Source organism: Papaver somniferum, chromosome 10 (genome assembly GCF_003573695.1).
Source record: "Papaver somniferum cultivar HN1 chromosome 10, ASM357369v1, whole genome shotgun sequence".
In the NCBI taxonomy this organism is placed as follows: domain Eukaryota; kingdom Viridiplantae; phylum Streptophyta; class Magnoliopsida; order Ranunculales; family Papaveraceae; genus Papaver; species Papaver somniferum.
In genome coordinates this window covers 72354038-72366036 of record NC_039367.1, presented here as the reverse complement: position 1 = coordinate 72366036, position 11999 = coordinate 72354038, and the positions used below count along the sequence as shown (strand labels likewise).

Sequence of the window (11999 nt, the reverse complement as noted above, 5' to 3'; positions counted from 1 at the left end):
ATGGGGTACTACTCACCGCGATCGACTAACATTCCTGAATCGGATACTTCAATCGGCGTTCTTATTGCTCTCGTTTTCAGGTTGTCTTCCAAGAAGCGGAAGAGAAAATGTAAAGTTGTTATGATTGAATCTCAGAGGCATTCTTTTCATTTGGTAGATCCAAGTCCTTTGCCTATTTCAGGCGCTCTCCAAATGCAGAAAGACTTGTCGGAAATCGCCGGTTGGGTTGGTACGACCAAGAAAGGCATGGGAGTTACGATAAGGTGTGCATACTGGTAGCATGCTAAAGAGTTGTTGTCGACATATATCTATTATGGTACGTGTACTGAGTACATGTACTATGGCTCCGGACTTATAACAATTCTCCTAGTTTGTAAGATTGGAACGTACACTTTCTTGTATCCGAATTTACAATAGTCCCATATTCTCTCTAAATCAATTCGAAACATTTTCAAATAACATCAATGACACATATCACTGTTCCAGACTATTTTCGATTGATAATTCTTGAATCACGATTTTGATTACGAACAATAACTTGTCCTTAACCGAAATTCATAAAGTATGAACAAATGTTCATTAAGCTTAGTTATCATATTTCAAGAACGATATTACCAAGATAAACTTGACTCGAAATTCTTGTTATGCGTGCGTAGTCTAATTAGTCATGAGACATAGTCTCATGGATAGAAAGGCGAATATAACTTGAGAAATAGGTGGTTCAGTCTTCACTTACCTTTTGTTGAAGAAGTTCTCCAAAAGCTTCAGTTGATCTTTGCCTTCAAACGGTATAAACGATAATGACTGCTGTGATGTCCGTTTCTCAACTACACTTCTATCCTAATCCGAGACTTGTCTAATTGTAGACTAGAAATCAAGATATAGTTTTGACCAACTAAATTTGACAACAAGCTTGATATAACAACACTTGTGAGTTCGACCGAGCAATGCTCTAACAGGATTAGAGTTCTTTGACATTTTTTATATGATGAATTTTGGCATAGACTTTCAAGATTTGAGTTTTTTGACATTTTTTTTCTTTTTGTTAAACTGCTAGTTATTCAAGGAAGTATGTATGACTTCTTCATATCCCTTCTTGTCTCTGATCAATTATATTTGACAAGTATTATTTCTTTTGAACTGCAGTGTGACTTACATGGTATTTCATGTCATTTTGATTGGGGATTTGTTGTTTGTTAAACTATCGTGACTTTACATGATGTATTCATTCTATTCCTTTTGAATTTGCAATTTCATTCCATTATCTAAAACTTTTATGTGCACCACTATATCAACAGTTACACACCTTTATCCTTAGTTTCCAACTTTTTATGTAGACTAAGATGTTCTTGATTTATTTTATTTTTAGATTTGAGTAGATTGTTGGTACTTGATTAATTGGCTTCTACAGTTTTTTTGGTCATAATCTTGTATTATGCATGTGAAGCTTATCTACGAATCACATTACTTGCTGTCATTGTTGTACTTCCCTGATTAATACTATTTCTTTTCCTTTTTTTGTAGGGTTTGAGATTGCAACACAAGAAGGTTATTAGACTCAACATCCATCGTTTCCTAGAGGTTATCTGGTCTGTTCCGTACAACTACTAGCCAGCATGGAGGTCGTAGCCCAGCATTGGTTTTCTCCTCAGTCAATCCCACACGACCTCATTGGAAACTCTCAGTTCTCAACTCGAACTTCTTCTCATCTTCCATCACTCCCTCTTTCTAGTCTATATGTATCTCATTAAACTCTCATTCTCCTACTAATCTATCATTATCTTTACCGCAATCCAAATCTTCAAAGCCCAAATTCTCTGTAAATGCAGAACTATCTGTGGGTACTAGTGACAATAGTGCCAGTGGGATTGGTAATCACAACACAGGAGGAGATGGAAAAAATGGTGGAGGAGGGGACTCTGGTCGACGTAATAATGATGGTGATGGCAATTTAGATCTCCTGCATCTAGTTTTGGAATTTTAGGGCTTTTACTGAATTATTGGAGATATAGAGTTGTTGTCGATCCACAATTTCCGTTTAAGGTTTTAATGGAAGAAATCGTAGGTGTGAGTGCATGTGCTCTTGGTGATATGACATCTCTCCCTAATTTTGGGCTTAACGAGCTGGATTTTGTTTTCTCAACTCTTGTTGTCGGATCAATTTTGAATTTCGTTCTGATGTATCTGTTAGCCCCAACAATGGGTTCAACATCTTCATCTCTTCCTTCCATATTTGTTAGGTGTATACAAAGCCATATGTTTGAACCCGGGATGTTTACTCTTCTCGATCGATTTGGGACTCTTGTTTACAAAGGAGCTGTTTTTGTTGTTGTTGGGGTTGCTGTTGGACTTGTTGGAACTGTTCTAACGACAAAGAAGATGGATCCTAATTTTGAGACAACAAACAAGCCTTCATCTACACTTTTGATTGCAATGACTTGGGAGACTCATATGTGTTTGAGCAGTAACTTTAGTTATCAAACCCCCAACGGGATCGAATTTTTGATAGAGAAGGGTCTCCCTCCAGTTGTGTTTAAGGGCTCAGTTTTCTTATCGGGGTGTATGAATAATGTTCTTGGAGGAGTTTCATTTGTTAATTTGGAAAGGTTGACGGGATCTCAAAAGTTCGAAGGGAAGCTGATTGTTAGCATAAAAGAAGGCGTAGAGGAAGAAACATGAACTACCGAAGAAAATGTTACCTTGGTGGAAGAGAAATGAATTGTAAGTGAGTTACATTGATCAAGTGAATCTCTAATCCAACAAATTTTGTGATGTACATCTTAAGAACTCTAATCAAGCCAACACTAAATGTCTCCCTTTATTAGTAAATTTAAGATTCCTAAAACCTAATCCTCCTCTAATTTCATGAGTGCAAACTTTGTCTCGTCTTTTAAGATAAGAACTACCACTCGAATTTTCCCCCATCAGAAATCCCTTTGGGATTGTTCCATTTTATGGATAATATTATCCGGTATTAGAAAAGAATTCATATGGTATTATGCCTATATCATTAGGAACTAGAAGCTGTAAAAGACAACAAGTAGCATATAAAAAGGGCCTAAATAGAAAGGGAAGAAGAAAGACATATGGTGGGGTGATGTTCCAATTACAGTAGAACTTTGATTAATTAATCCGCGATAAATTAATAATTTCGTTAAGATAATATATTTTCCCAGTACCGACTTGAGTCAGTGTGTTAAATTAAAAACCCTGCTACGTTGATAAGATAATAAGAATTTTAAGTATTCAATAGGGCCCAACTAATATATAAATTAATAATTATTATAATAATAGTATATCGTGGATTTTTTTTGACACCTTTAAGATGAGAATTTTGAGCCATTGTTACACTCTTATTTTGTCTTGTTGTTCTTTTTGAGTCAAAATTTGTGCACCCCACCATACCTATTGGTCACTAAAACGGCATAAACCACTTTTTTTTTTTTTTTTTTGCTTTTTTTAGTTTTCTTTCTTTTTTTAGTATTTGTTAAAAATTTATAAAAGAAAATCTATTTCTTGTTTGATATATTGGTCAAAATCAAATTCTTATCGCCGCTCCTGAAACAAGAAAAATCTCTTGCCCTCTCTGTGTTTGATGTTTTGATTAAAATCAAACTGTTCGCTAAAAAATGTAAATATATCAGGGGTTTCTCATTTCATAGTTGGTGTTTGAATTTGGTTAAGTGAGAGAAAAATCCCCGTGAAAATTATCAATGTTTCATCAAGTTTAACCCTAAGGAAATATGATAGAAAACTAAGATTCAATAGAATAAAGATGACTATTCAGAGTTGCAAATAATAATTAAACCCTAACTTAATTATCAACCAAATTTTAGATCATTGATGTTAAAGTCTGCGGGCATCCAACTTAAAACCAAATGACAATGAGTGAAGCGGCCCTTCCATGTTATATTTAAGGTAATTATGTGGGACCATTGTCCTTTCACACGCCCCCTCACGTGTAAGGCCAGTCATTCGGCCTAACACATGGACCTACGTACGAGTGGTCATGGATGTGCTGGTGACATTCGGTCACGATACATCCCCCGTACAGGTCATACGAGTGACCAGTCATTTGCTCACGGGTGTACAGGTGACTTTCGGTCACAACGACCAGTAATTCGGGTCACACCCCGTGTATAGGTACGGATCTTGCTCTGATATCATGTTAAAGTCTGCGGGCATCCAACTCAAAATCAATTGGCAATGAGTGGAGTGTCCCTTCCATATTATAGTTTAAGTTAATTATGCGGAAACTAGCAGTGTGGGATTATTGTCCTTTCACAATTGATTAGAATGGGGATCCAAGAGCCTGGTTTATTTCCATTTCATGAACATTTTTTATTAACTCATAATCATGTGACCCATTAATAAATCACAAGTGCTAATTTGTTATTCAAATCTTAGTTCTTGATATCAAGGACACTCATCAAGAGTTAATTAAAGTATATGTAGATACCTGGAAAATGTCAAAGTAGAATGTCAGTCTCCCCACACCCAAGAAGAGATGCTAAGTAGTATTCCCTCCAAGACTGGGGAAATCTCCCCATATCCAAGAGAAAGCGCTACATAGCTCCCCTTCCCTGTTGACAGACACGTGCACAGTCCAAGTCGTGTGGGTTCATGAAGAAGAATCTAAAACACACTTGTATTACTGTAGGGACAGATGTAAGATAAGAAAAGATAGGAGAGGATACATGTTGGACATTCTCATTTCAAGAAATGTCTATAAATAGGGATCCTCTCTCTACTAAGAAAGGGAGAGCCAACTTCTTGTGGCTAACCATGTGCTACTTTCTAGAGTAGGCTTCCGACTCTACTATGATATTTGTACCTAAAACATTTTGGCGACCACAGTGGGAGCCTATCTCACAGGATTAGGACAGCGGTAGCCACGGAAAGCTCTCCAAAATAGACCGCCTCCATCTCTCCTTCGTCTAGCGCCTCCATCTCTCCCCAATTTCCCTAAACAGATAAAACAAAAAAAAAAACTGATCATGACGCCAACACATCATTCATTGTCTTGAGCGCCTTGATGACCATCCAACGGCAACCAACGCAGAAGCGTCAAATCATCATTGGCGACTTGTATAACCTAATCTCTTCAGCATCAACACATAACGCGCCCATATCTTTCTCCAACTTTTCTATTTCAACAACGCCTCCATCTATGTCTCTCGCCAGCGCCTCCTTCTCTCACGGCCGCTTGTTTCTCTCCAGCGCCTCCATCTCTCTCTAGCGCCTCTATCTCTCTCTCTAGCGCATGTTTCTCTCCGGCGCCTCCATCTCTCCTTCTCGCGAGCGCCTCCATCTCTCTCTCACGAGCGCTTGTTTCTCTTCAGCGCTTTCATCCTCCTCCAACTTCTCTCAGCGCCTTCATCTTCCTCCAAGCAGCGCCAAGGATATCTCATCATGGCGGCGTCCATCTCTCTATCCAACTTCCCCAAACACATAAAAAAGAGAAGAACAAAAATCAAATCATCATGGCGGCGTCCCCACTCATCCCAGCGCCTGTTACTCATCCCTGCGTCTCAATCCCTCTCTACAACTTAACAGATAAAACAAAAAACTCAACTGGCGGTGTCCCCAACCAAACCTCTAGCGTCTGTTCATCCTTCCCAGCGCTTCTGAACGTACCAAAATAGCGCCTCCTCCGTCATCGACGCTTGTATCCATAGCACTACGCCACCACCACTCCCACCGGCTATCTCCTATCGTCTCTGCTCAGCGGAGATCATCTCATGCCATCAGCGTTCCCATCTTCTCTCGTACGATAGTTAATGAGTTCTCAAGAGCAAGCAGCGCCTTTTTCTCTTCGACTTCTAATTGCAATACTTGAGTTCAATATCAGCGTTCCCGTATCAGCGTTGGCGTTCCCATATCAGCGGCTATTAGCTGAGTCCTGGCGTATCAACTGCAGTGGCGTTCCCATATCAGCGTCTTTCAATTCGAGCTTCCATTGTCGTTTGTAAAAAAAATCGAAGTGGTAAACAAGAGCTAAGCCTGTAGCGGAAAGGGGCGTCGAATGCACATCAACTGCTAATACAAATTCCACAAAGAGAAGCTTGTAGGCGGAATTCATCTTCTCACGAAGAAAGCTAAGTATTCGATACCAATTCTTGACATCTTATAACGTGTTCTGTTAACAAAAAAAAAAATGATTTTAAAACTTCAAGCATAAAATCTGTTAAAGCGTTAGTTTTAAATAGAAATTTTGTCCTTGATATGTATTGAGCGACCCTAACTACTTGTGTTCCTCTCTTGCTGAATTTCACATCGCTAGGAATGGATGAATGGGTTCCCACTATTTTATTTGAGTCAAATACTCTGCAAGAATGGAGGTCCTAAATGAAGAAATTAAGCCTGCACGGGGAGGACCATCGCCTGCGCTTCAACTATTTTAAAATACTTCAAAGAGAGGACTCTTTCAAATTCATCACGCCAGCATCATTCCCTCCCATTTATGTTCCCATTCAATCAAGTAATGTTCACAGGAAAGCTTGTGCAGGCGTCACTTAATATTACCCATGAAGACATGACCTTCACAAGCCGCGGCAAGAGCTCGAATTCGAGAGGAGAAAGTCAGCATCCATCGAAAAGATCCCATTCAAAAGCATGCCGATGTGCTTAATTCCAGACGTTCCTTGAACTAAACGGATCCAGAGTCAGCAAAATCGTTCCCACAAGTCGCGACAACAACTACTCTCAGTTCAAACTTGTTAACAACCAGAGAGGTGAAATCAACGACACCAGCTTGGTAGGAGAAAGCGCCAACGAACCCAACTTTTAGGCACGACAATTCCTCCACAAAGCATAATGCAAGTACCATGCGAGCCTTTGGTCGAACAACACGGAATCAGGTTCCAGGTCTCTTCCAATTGATCTCCTATTTAATATTCAAGTTGGTGATCCACAATGCTGACAAGCGCAAGGAAGAATTCTATAGAAGCGTAGAAGCCTTGAATTTGAAGCTAAGTTCTACCTATCTTTGTCAGATTCTCAATTAACATTTATCTCGCTATTTTTCGATTTAACTTTGAATGAAAACCTATTTTATTTAAGCTTGAAAGGAATCTAACTGCAACAACTACCGTTTGGTTGCAATAAAGACCAATGGGGCATCAAATTAGAGCTTAAGATACCTATGTGGCGGATGTTACCATAAGGCGCACCATAGCATAAGATGATGTTTACAACCGCTAATGGACAAATGGATACGTACTCTGAAGCAAAAGAAAACACCGCAGTGGTAAACTGGTAATGGTTTACTCGTTCCTTCGTCTTTTAGCTTTACAATGCTCGATCTTATATTAAGCATACCCAACATGTTTTACTTAAAGTACTGACTTGTAACATCAAATGCATATTCATATGCTTTCAGACACAAAAGACAAAAAATGCATATTCATACATGCTGATCTGATACACTCCATACGATGAATTAGTATGAAAGTCATCTAAACACTAAGAAACATATACCGTCTGTCTTATATGGACGCCAGAGTATTACTTAAAAAAAATGCCGCATGTTTCTCTTTCAAAATATTTAACAGTAATTATGATATCATGCCATAGCAATTTGAGTATCAAATATGCATTTTCTTCCTCCTAAGTAATAATAATTTGAAAAAAAAAGTGATCGGTATAGCATGTCTGCATGTGATTTCATAACAGATATTTGCACTTTTCATCAAGCATGTCCTAGTATGTATAAAATGAAATTCGATACATCATTATCCTGTAGCGCTCATACGCATTTCAATTTTATGTGGCGCATGTATGTACATGTATAGAAACTCACACCTAATACAGCCGCCCGGGCCAATTGTTAAGTCACCCATTAAAATTAATGATTACTTTACAAGCTGCAGAATAGCTTCAATAAGTCGAAAACATTATCCTTATGAATTCACTATCACATTAGCTACATTTTCAGAAGTTCTACGACGTTACTACTATTGTTCTTGTATGTATCACTTTATGAAGATGAGGATAGAAAATAAATCCATACGCATATAACAAATATGTATGCGAAAAAGTCTCCCTCAACAAGAGGTGCGAACAACTTAAGAATAAATCCTCTCGCCCTCGATAAAAGGGAGAGTGTTAAAATTTTCTTGTCCCACTCTTTGAGATTCGAGCGCCAAAAATCTTCTTGTGCTCATTGTTTGAGACTCGAGCGCCTAAATCCTCTTGCTCTCACTCTTTGAGACCCGAAATGCCTAAATCCTTTTGTTCTCACTCTTTGAGACTTGAGTGCCCAAATACTCTCGCTCTCACTCTTTGAGACTCAAGCGCCTGAATCATCTTGCTCTTATTCTTTGAGACTGGAGCGCCCAAATCCTCCTACTCTCACTCTTTCAGACTCGAACGCCTAAATCCTCTTGTTCTCACTCTTTGAGACTTGAGCGTCTAAATCCTATCGCTCTCACTCTTTGAGACTCGGGCGCCTAAATCCTCTCGCTCTCACTCTTTGAGACTCGAGCGCATAAATCATCTTGCTCTCACTCTTTGAGACTGGAGCGCCCAAATCCTTTTGCTCTCACTCTTTGAGATTCGAGCGCCTAAAATTAAAGAAAGCGGCTCTCAAGCCTTTGATAAAAAGAGAGGGTAGAAACCCTCCGACCCCAAAAAGCGGCTCTTACGCCAAGAGAATAAGCGGCTCTTATTCCCTCAAAAGCAGCTCTCAAGCCTTTTGATAATAAATAAATAAATAATAATAATAAAATGGAAAATGATGAAAGCGGCTCTCAAGCCTTTGACGAAAAAGAAGAGAGGTAGAAACCCTCCAACTCTTAAAGGCGTCTCTTGCGCCTTTGAAAAGAAGAAAGAAAGAAGAAGCGGCTCTCAAAAGCCCTTAAAAGCGGCTCTCAAGCCTTTGACAAGAAAAAGAAGAGAGGGTAGAAACCCTCCAACTCCAAAAGGCGTCTCTTGCGCCTTTGAAAAGAAGAATGAAAGAAGAAATGGCTCTTAAAAGCCCTTGATAAAAAATGAAGAGAGGGTAGAAACTCTCCAACTCTAAAAGGCGTCTCTTGCGCCTTTGAAAAAAAAAATGATGAAAGTGGCTCTCAAGCCTTGACGAAAAAGAAGAGGCTCTCTCAAGCGTTTAACAACATAAAAGACGCCGAGAAGAAAGCACGCCCGAGAGACACCAAGAAGATAGCAATTCTAAGTGACACCGCACTAGGGGACTTGAAGGAAGAAAGCCCAAGAGGCGCCGAGAAGAAGGCGAGTCGAAGATACACCGCACAAGGGGACTTGCAGGAAGTGAGCAATCCCAAGAGACGCTGAGAAGAGGGCGAGTCGAAGATACACCGCACAAGGGGACTCGCAGGAAGAGAGCAAGCTTAAGAGATGCCGAGAAAAGGGCTAGTTGAAGATACATCACACAAGGGGACTTGCAGGAAGAGTGCAAGTCCCAAAGACGTTGAGAATAAAGCGAATCGAAGAGACACCACACTAGGGGAATTGCAAGAATTGAGCAAGTCCAAGCGGTTCTGAATCAAGACTACGGGACTTGTAGCAAGCGCACAAGTCAGAAATCATCAATAAACAAGGGGACTTGCGAGAAAATGCGCAAGGCCCCGGTAAGAGGCGCATACGACTGACTAGGGGACTTGCAGCAAGCGTGCAAGTCGAAACCATCCGAGCTTGAAAACAAGGGGACTTGCGGGAATATGAAAGTCTCAAGGTAAAGGCGCCAGAAGAACCGCGCAACGACAGAAGAGCTGAGGAGGCAGATGATAGACTGTTGAGAAGACTAACACCTTGCCCAAACATCCAGGGGACTTAATGTAGATACCTGGAAAAAGTCAAAGTAGAATGTCAGCCTCCCCACATCCAAGAAGAGATGCTAAATAGTATTCCCTCCAAGACTGGGGAAATCTCCCCATATCCAAGAGAAAGCGCTACATAGCGCCCCTTCCCTGTTGACAGGCACGTGCACAGTCCAAGTCGTGTGGGTTCATGAAGAAGAATCTAAAGCACACTTATACTGCTGTAGGGACAGATGTAAGACACGAAAAGACAGGAGAGGATACATGATGGAATTCTCATTTCAAGAAATGTCTATAAATAGGGATCCTCTCTCTACTAAGAAAGGGAGAGCCAACTTCTTGTGGCTAACCATATACTACTTTCTAGAGTAGGCTTCCGACTCTACTATGATATTTGTACCTAAAACAGTATACAAATTCAATTTATTAATCCACTAATCACGATTGATTCCTCGAGAAGTTGTGCACTTTAAATATGTCGACGAAGACGTCAGTGATCAACTATGAAAGAAAGAAATGTCACGTTGATAGTGATGGAGTTGGCCATGGCGTTGTTGTTGTGTAAGGAAATAGGAAGAGATAGATGATGAATAACTAAGAAAGAGAAAACAGTTTTATTAGAAAGTAAAATTGGTTTTGTGATCGAAAAGTTATGCAATATGAGAGGCCGAATTGTGCGCCCGGGTTTAGAGGGGTGCACAAATTTGGACTCGAAGATATATAAATTTAGGTACACAATATACGATATATTATATTATATTATGCCAAAAACTTATTAGACAATTATTTAAATTGAAAATAAAATCTCAACATATTTGTTATCGGGGGATATCTTTAAGTTTAACTTAAACATTTTATTTTACTTAATTTTTAAAATTTAAATTTAGAATGTAACGATAATTTGATAACTTATTAATTTATCGATAAATTAACAGTTCGCTACATTAGTAGAATTTGGCAGTCCGAGACTATTAATTTATCGAAATTTTACTGTAGTTATATAGGTACACCAGCAGCTCCTACATAGGGGTGTAAATTGGTCTAGGCCGGGCAGCTTGCTCGTTTCTTAATCTAGGACAGGCAGGCCTCATATTTAGCTACCCAAATTCCAGTCAGGTCACGCAAGCCAGCTAAAAGCAATTATTTTGAACCCCAAATCTAGAAGTAATTTCACATTTCGGTAACCATGTCAGGCGATCAACCAGGCTACAAGCTTTTTGTACCTACAAAAATTCCGTAATAACTGATTTGAATCCCATTAACCATGCACTTTTGGTAAAGGCATCTTAGAGAATTTGTACTACAGATGATACTCTCCTAGTATGTTTTATAAAAGCCAAATACTTCAAAAACTTTCATTCTCTTCATCCCCTAAAAAGAGGGACTCTACCTTATCTTGAGAGAGTGTTAGCTCTGAGCTTGAATTTATTAAGAAATTCAGCTGCTGGTCAATTAGTAATGGTAAGCGGATTCTTATTTGGCAGGACAAATGGATTCTGCATCAAGATACACCACTTATTCCTTCTAGCAATGCAAGCAATCCTTCTTCATATATTTATGTCTCAGAATTAATTGATGAAGATACTAAAAGTTGGAGAACTCAATTAGTTAACAATCTCTTTGATCCAGGTACTGCTCAATAGATTCTGCATATGAGAATTCCACATTGCTCTGAAGACAGGCTATGTTGGTCCCTTACTAAGAATGAGAATTTTACGGTAAAGTCAGCTTATTATGCACTCTACAATATGAAGAACCACAATGGACTAGCTACATATAAACCTTCCTCGGCTAATATTTGGAGGAAAGTATGGAACATAAACGTCATCCCAAGAGTTAAACTCTTTATCTGGAAATGTATCAAAGACATTGTTCCATCTGAAAAGAGATTGAGTAGAAGAATCTGGCAGGAGGATGTTATCTGCAGTAGATGCAAATGTGCCACAGAGACCACAATGCATATTATATATGAGTATGGTTAGCAAGAGAAGTATGGTTCAGTGTTGGTTACAGACGAGATGATAATCAATGGAATACTCCAAGGAAAAGGATATCTTCATGGTTCATTGGTGCTGAATCTTCAATCATCAGTAAAATTGCCATTATCTGTTGGTTCTTATGGAAAGACAGATGCAGTCTTGTGTTTGTAAACAAATCTCAAACACCACAGCAGTTAATTCATGCTATAGACAGATCTCTCCTAAGTGCTGAATCAGCTTATAA

At 39.2% G+C, this 11999-nt stretch overlaps 1 pseudogene; it reads left to right on the top strand.

Moving 5' to 3' along the window:
• LOC113315781 lies at positions 1-2679 on the top strand (annotated as a pseudogene).
• The last annotated feature ends 9320 nt before the right edge of the window (positions 2680-11999 follow it).